Source organism: Cyprinodon variegatus, unplaced genomic scaffold (genome assembly GCF_000732505.1).
Source record: "Cyprinodon variegatus isolate N-32 unplaced genomic scaffold, C_variegatus-1.0 Scaffold75, whole genome shotgun sequence".
Lineage (NCBI taxonomy): Eukaryota > Metazoa > Chordata > Actinopteri > Cyprinodontiformes > Cyprinodontidae > Cyprinodon > Cyprinodon variegatus.
Genome location: NW_015150528.1, coordinates 391,363 through 399,239, shown reverse-complemented (window position 1 = coordinate 399,239; position 7,877 = coordinate 391,363).

Here is a 7,877-nt window from a genome sequence, read left to right as displayed (position 1 = left end):
GTAATATTAAGTAATATTAACAATAACCAAACAAAAAAAAAAAAACAAGTAAACCAGCACGATGGAGCTCCTTAACTAAAATGTTGAGCAATACTTTGAGGGAATCACTGCAATCAGGTGATTTCTTAAATGTTCAGTCAGATCTTCTCCTGTTAAAGGTTTGTTGGTGAAATGTTCATGTGCAAGGTGCTCTAATGTGTCTGGGACTGTTTTTTTAAATAATTATTATTTTTAAAAATCACAATTCAAAATCAATATTTCAATCTATCAAATCATAACTTTGTATTTTTTTATTTATAAATTTTTTTCAGTTTGCTATTCATTAGAATTACTGTGGTGAATTTATCCCTTTTTTTATCCGAAGTGTGTCTAAATTTTAGGCACTTAGCAAGTTTCAAAAATGTAGAAAATGTATGTAGAAAACAAATAAATGTATCTTGCCTGTCCAGAAATCTGCCTGGGTGCTCAGCACCCCTAAACCTCTGAACATAGAATCGCCCCTGCAGCAGAATAACATTTCTCATTCATTTGATCAAATTGCAAAAGTCTTTGTTCATTTCTCATGTCTCTCAGGGCTTCTTTGCAAATTTTGAAGCACAAGAATCCTACAGTTAGCATAGTTAGCCTACATTTACCACATTTTCCAAAAAAAAAAAAAAAAAAAAAAAGGATATTGCAGATCTAATTTGTTGATTCCCGTTAAAACATGTCAGTACTGTCAGGGTCTATGGGGTTTTGTAGAAGACCCAAAGGCTCAGATGTTTCCTGCAGATTTAATGAAGAGGTAGAAGTATTAATCCAAAAATTACTGACAACTCAGGAATCAAAACTAGGAGATGCACAGAAGAAACAACCAAGAGAATGCAGCCACGAAGAACTGCACATGAGGTACAAGGGAGATAATCAGTTGATAGGGAGCAGCTGTGGACATAAGCGACTAGAAATGAGCAAAGGGGAAAGCAAAAGGACACTAGAGGGCAACAAAGAATAACCAGGGAAAACCACAGGATCTACAGTAACTGTTACTAGAAAATAACTTAAATAAAGCTAGATGAAATTAAACTGATGACTACAACTGAAACTACACTAAGAAAGAAATAATATTCCAATGCTGAAAATAGATAACTGAAAGAAATAAGAAAAAGTAAAACTAAGAATTCAAAAATAATATAAATCTTGACAAACACAGAATATCATAAAAATAAAGCATAACTGAGAACCCTAAAAGAACAGCTAAACAGAAAGAAAAAGTCTAGAAAGGGTAGAATCACAAGTACGATCTTGTTGTATAAGTCATCACATGCCTAATAGTCTTTTGAATTGTTAAAATGAGTCAAGGACATAATACTGTGAATACCACACAACTCTTCAAGCCTCATTAGACCGGATAATAAAGAAGCGTCAGATGACCATGAGGCAAATTTATAAGGTACCATTTAAAATTAAATTCTGATAGAGTAAAAGAGCTGTGGTATAAATGTAATTTTCTATCATTATAACCTGACCATAGATACAGGAAACAGTGATTCTCGACGTTGTTTCCAGCTTCAGTACCCCTTTCAGCAGATTTCAGAAACCAGGTACTTACTTTATTTGACTTCAACATTATGTAATTGTCCGTTGCTATTGTGCATGACCCATCTGTATTACTAATTTTATGTTTTTTACTTTTTAATCTTTTTAATTTGTTGTACACTGGAAAAAAATCAAACCTAGATAAGTAATTCTTTCTTAAAATAAGTGCATTTCTTCTTGGATTGAGGAGGTAAAAGATACATTTTGCCAACTGAACAAGACAATTTACATTTAAAATAAGAAAAAACAACTGCATTGTCTTATTTCAAGTGCATATTATCTAATTATTTTATTTTAAGAGTAAAAATACTCATTCCATTGGCAAACTATATCATTTACCTATTCAAATTAAGGGTAAATAACCTTAATTTAAGAACTTTTTACTTATTTCAAAATATTTTTTCCAGTGTATTTTTTATTTTATTTTAGAGAGTTAAAGTATTAGAAGGAAACAATCCTCGTTTTTGTGAATAAAGATGGCTTGAACCTGGTCAAGGGCCAATAGTGATAATGTTACTGACTGCTGGGCTAGCATGGATGCCCCAGGGCAGTGAGAGGTCTATATAAACATGTGTGCTGCAATTTCTGAGAATGGTGTGGCCATTAAAATCCTCAGGCTTGGCTCATACAATAAACAAAAGCTGCAATGTACTCATCTGCAAAAGTGACAAATCATCTGCAATGTCAAACGGATGATCCATTTTGGGGGCACTGACTATTGCTAAGAAAAAGGATTTTAGTTTTGAAGTATGGGTGAACTATTTGATATGGGCTTGTGCAGGTGCACCATTGTGATGTGCTGAACAATCAAGGCTAATTTGGCAAAAGTACAAAGAAATGAGCCAAAGCAAATGAGTAGGGTTTTTTTCTAATTTGGTGCTACTAGCTATTTATACAGGAAAGGGTTAACTTAGTTTTACAAGTAAGCCATGGTGTTGTAGTAAACTATATAACTGTTTTGCCAAATAAACTTGGAGTTTAAAGAATGGAAATTCTCTTAAAAGAAATTAAAAAAACTGGTGTTGAAAACTGTAAAATAAACGACATGATTACAAAACTGCAGAGTCAGAACGAAGATATTTCCAAATGAATTCCAAATAATTATTTTGAAAAATTTACAAAAGCAATTCAATTCCATTCAGTTTAATTCACTTAATTTTTTTTTTATAAATCCGTGAATGAGATTAAATGTTACTGTAGGTTATTGGCAGTTTTTCACTGATTTGTTGTAGGTGTTGATGACTATAGGGAGCAAGGATCTTAGTCTGCAGGACCAGGAAGTCTGGCAGAGAGATACTTAAGCCCAGGATATGATCCTGCAGCCACAAAATATCTGCATTGCCGATATTTTGGCTGGGTTTGGAGTTAACACATGCAGCAGCTAGTATTTAATCTGCTGAGGCATATACCTTACACAAGCATAAGCTTCCCTTTTTTTCTGCTCCAGACATTCAGATTTTAATAAACCTGCCAAAGTTTATATTTTGTTTTTTAAATTGTTGTCTCTAAAACCAACCTGAAATTGTATTCTGGAGAAAAAATACTAATTTTAAGACATGTCAAATGTAGTTTTCACACAGTTTCAGTTTGTTAACTGGATATTAACAATGTCTAACTAATCTATCTAATTGATCTAGGGCAGGCAAATATTTACTCACCAAATCCTAGGGCAAGACAACCTTTTCTACATTGGTGGTGCTGACCTAATATAAAATGTTTGCCTTTAAGGCTAGTTAAAAAAAAAGAACAGGAATAACAAAAAAAATAGCTGTTTTTATAGTCAGAACTATTAGTTGCTTAATTGTGAGTTTCTACAGGCTGGGTTTAACCCATGACCGAATGCTTCAAGACTCAGATTAGATTCAAGATAAGACTTATATGTTGTTAAATCTATTAGAAATCTTCCAAAAATATTTCAACAACTCAGCCAAGCTTTTGAAATATGCTTGGATCTGCTTGCATGGTCAAAGTTAAATCATGTTCAATAGGGAGCAGAATCCAGCTGTTCGTGGGTAGAATGTACCTTCTGGAATTTGTGCAAGTTTAGACTTATTCCACCTCCATAGCTAGCTTGAAAGAAACAGATTTCACATACAGAAAAGTGTGAAGACAGCTCACACAGGCTGATAAACATTTCCATAAGGCAGATAGTTTTTTACACATTATAAGGTTGTAAAAAGCAAAAATGTTTAAGAGCAAACACTTTTATGGAAATGAATCTTTGCAAGGGAAGGCATGTCACATTACAAAATATAAAAATGTTCATTTTTGCTGTTATTTGCTACTTTGTGTTTGTTTATAACAAATTTCAATAAAATACATTGAAGTTTCTTGTTGCAGTGTGACAAAACTTTGTATGATGTGCATTTGAATCTATAATCATATAAAAGATATTAACCATTTTACTATACAAACTAAACTCAACAAATGAAGCAAAGTATATAGTTTAATAACATACAGACTGATCTTTTCAGACCTTCAAATAAAATTACCCTTAAGAGTAAAACATTACATCAAACTAATAAAAATATCATTTTCAAGTTGTAAATGTAGTCATGAATATTCTAACTGATTAAAAAATGATGTTAAGTCTATGCTGGGTAGCACTGCTGTCTAGCAACAAGAAGATTCTGAGTTTGATTCCCGGCTCAGGGTGTTTCTGCATGGAGTTTGTATGTTCTCCCTGAGCATGCATAGGTTCTCTCCGGGTACTCCAGCTTCCTCCCATAGTCCAACAACATGACTGTCAGGTTAATTGGCTTCTCTAAATTGTCCTTATGTGTGCGTGTGTGCATTAATGGTTGTTTGTCCTGTTTGTCTCTGTGTTGCCCTGTGATAGTGTCACATCCTGTGATGGACTGTCAACCTGTCCAGTTTGTACCCTGCCTCTTGCCCATTGACATGGGCTGGAGATAGGCACCAGTTTGTATGTTCTCCCTGAGCATGCGTGGGATCTTTCCAGGTAGTCCGGTTTCCTCCCACAGCCCAAAAACACGACTGTTAAGTTAATCTCTAAATTCTCCTTAAGTGTGAGGATTGTGTGTCTCTGTGTTGCCCTGTGACCCCTACCCCTGGGGACAGGAGGGGTTCACAAGGCACCAGCAGCCCTTGTGACCCAACTTGGGATAAACATAATGAAAAATGGATAGATTGATGGACATGCAACCTTTTTTTGCCATCTGGTCATGCAGCCCACAGAAGTCCTGGATATGCTAAATTACCTTAAACATAAGAGACATCACTATTTTTCTTAACTGCGATCACAGAGGTTGCAGGTCTGGCAAAGTTAAGGAAAGTGTTTCCTGCAAAACAGAAATTTGTTTCAGATAATTTCAGATAATTTCATATGTTTTGCTGTTATATAAAACAAGCATACAAACTGCTAAAGGCAACTTAATGGTGTTCAACCTAATGCTGAAATGTTTGAGTTATATATAAAGGGGTTTAACATGGATGTGATGCTAATATATATGCTTTATGATTTGCTCATTACATTTTATTGCCAAAATATGACCAAAAAGCCCTGTTAAAATCCCCCTTATGTGTGTTAGCCACTATCACCATTGTATAAGCAAAACCTGGGGCTGATTCTCAGTTCACAAGAACTCATGTTCTCACCAGGTCCTTCCTTGACAAGATCACAGGAAGTGTGGAGAATGGGAACATGCAGAACAAATCTGTGTATATTGAAGTTTTTAATTTTTTATTTTTATTTTTTTAAGTACACAGTAGCTCAGTTTAGTTGAGTTTCACTCGCTTGGCTAAGAGTTTTTAACTGAAATGTGTTGGACCTGGAGTTGGATAATTTTTGTTTATAAATTCTTCTTCCTTTATGGGGGTTTTTGTGTATGTATTTTTGTGTATACTATTAACTGTTTGGCCATAATTTGAGTTCAATTCCCACTTTCATTTGTTGTTTTAACACAAAGCCAGATGGACGTGGTTTCACGGAACAACATATGACAGTCCGAAAATTAGTAGATTAACTTACATAAGTTACAATAGCATTTAAATGTGATGCTCTCAGATCTAAAAAACAGACTTAGAGCTCAGAACCTCAATTTAGAAAAAAGGGTAAATGGATGAACTTTTCTGAGGAAACAAATAATGTTGATAACCAGCAATCCGTTGCATTTCTAAGATTTAATACGGGAAAATATGGATGCATTGCCGCTGTGTGGTATTGCCAGCTAATTAGAGAAACAAGGTTACCCATGCTTCAGGAATTAGTATATGTCAGTCAGTGTGTGTAACACTGTCACTCTAACATGTAGTACTTAAACCAAAATAACAGAAAAGAGAAAAGCATTAAATACAAATTGTCATTTAGATGAGATGATAGAATTCAGAGGAAACAGCATAACACCAGTTTCTCCCGTATCCTTTAGATTTTACTACAATTAGTTAAAATTTGTTTCCTATGTAGCAAGAGTTTATCTCTGTTTCCTCTGTTTTTAGTAGCAGGCACTAATTATATGCCATTATTTAATTAATTATATGCCATCACAGCGCTCTGTGTCATCAGCGATGTGTCTGTCTCCCTGCCAGCTCCCAGATCAGCTTCTCTGATTGTTTGATGCGGCACGTCGAGCAGCAAAAGTTTAATTTTTCCATCTCAAGCAGCAGCGTGTTTGCGGCGCGTCATGGGTGCCAGATGCTTAAATGCTCCCGACGTGCTGCTTCAGCTGCTCAGACGTGCTGCGGGACCTTTTGCTTCGCCTTGACGCGCGTCAACCATTGGCTTTGCATGTAAACTCGCTGCTTCTGCTGCGCCTGCTGCGTCCGGTGTGAACGCAGCATTACTCATTCTTTACGTCTTGTGCCTTATTTAGGTTAAGGTTATGGGGCAGCAATCTCAACGGAAATGCCTACCCTTCCTTTTCCTTTGACACCTCCTACAGCTCTCCGGGACAAGTCAGTAAAAGTCCAATGCCAGCCGAGAGACAACTCCCAACTCCTTCAAAGCGAGGTTTCCTGGATGTATCCAATTAGAAGTCTGAGCCACGTCTGCTGACTCTGTTCAATGTGGAGGAGCAACATCTCTTCCCCATCTTTTCTGGGGGATTGCCCGATGGGGCGACCGTGGCGTTGGATGCAGGAGTTTGCCCTGAAATTGATGGGTTGATGATTTAAGCTCCAGCTTTCCGGCTTGTGTCCTTGATCGAGACACTTCACCCGCATTGTCTACTGATGAGTAGTTAAGGCCCAGAACAAATGATCCAGTATTCAAGACAAATAGACAGTCAGATAATTAAAAAGCCTTTATTTAAAGATGACAGATCTGCAGTAACAGCAGGGACGTCTAAGGCAGGAGCCTCTGGTTTAATAGCTCAGTCCATATGTAGAGAACGAGGTAGGATCCAGCTGATGGACTGCTAAAAAGATGCGGTGGCTCTGCCCAGAGTGTCCGAGACGCCGCAGTCCCGGAGGACAGAGAACAAGCAGGAGATCAGATTCGGGCAGATGAAGGAAGGCAGGACAATCCAGAGGGAAAAGCCAAAGCCATGGCCGAAGAGGTTCAGTGGTTGAGAAGCAGAACAGGTCAAGATCAGGTAATCAGAAACAGGGAAGTAATGCTGAAACACTTTCACCACTTGCTCAAGAATAATCTGACGCTGATTACTGATTAGAAGGGCTGGTTAAACAGAAGCTGCAGCAGGTGGATAAGATGAATGATGATGAGAAAACGGGCAGAGCTAGGCAGCTGAATGAAATGAGAAATTAAGCCAGTCATCAGCATCAAGATCATGACAGTGATTGTGTGCGTGAATGGGTGAATGACTGAATGTAGTGTAAGACACTTAGATGGGTATGGGGTATTGCAGTCTAACAAAAGAAGCTAAACAATTCCTTCGCCTGTTCGGATTTGCATGTTTTCAACACAAAAACAAGGCTTTGTTGGGCTACTGTACAAGACCTTGAACTCAACGCTATTCCTGACAATTTTTTATTGAAAAAGCTTCCTGGATGGGGAGCGAAACGTCTTCAAACTTGGAAACCAGGTCCAGTGGATTGTTTTAAATTTTTTTGGAATAATGTTCAAGCCTTTCCAAAAGTGCATTTTAACGCAGTTTATTGTTGTACATCCTGAATTGTGTGTAAAACATTGCGCTCAGAGGTTGTTTATGCATACACAGGATTCACAATAAAGGTCCAAGACATTCAGTTATCCTTTCAAATAAGTTTTTAGGAAAATTGTTTGGAAAGTCTTATCCTGTATATTTAAGTTATTTTAAAATCAAAGTCGTTTTCACTAGATCTACTGCTCCACTACCTACTGTATTTTTGTCAAAAATAATCAT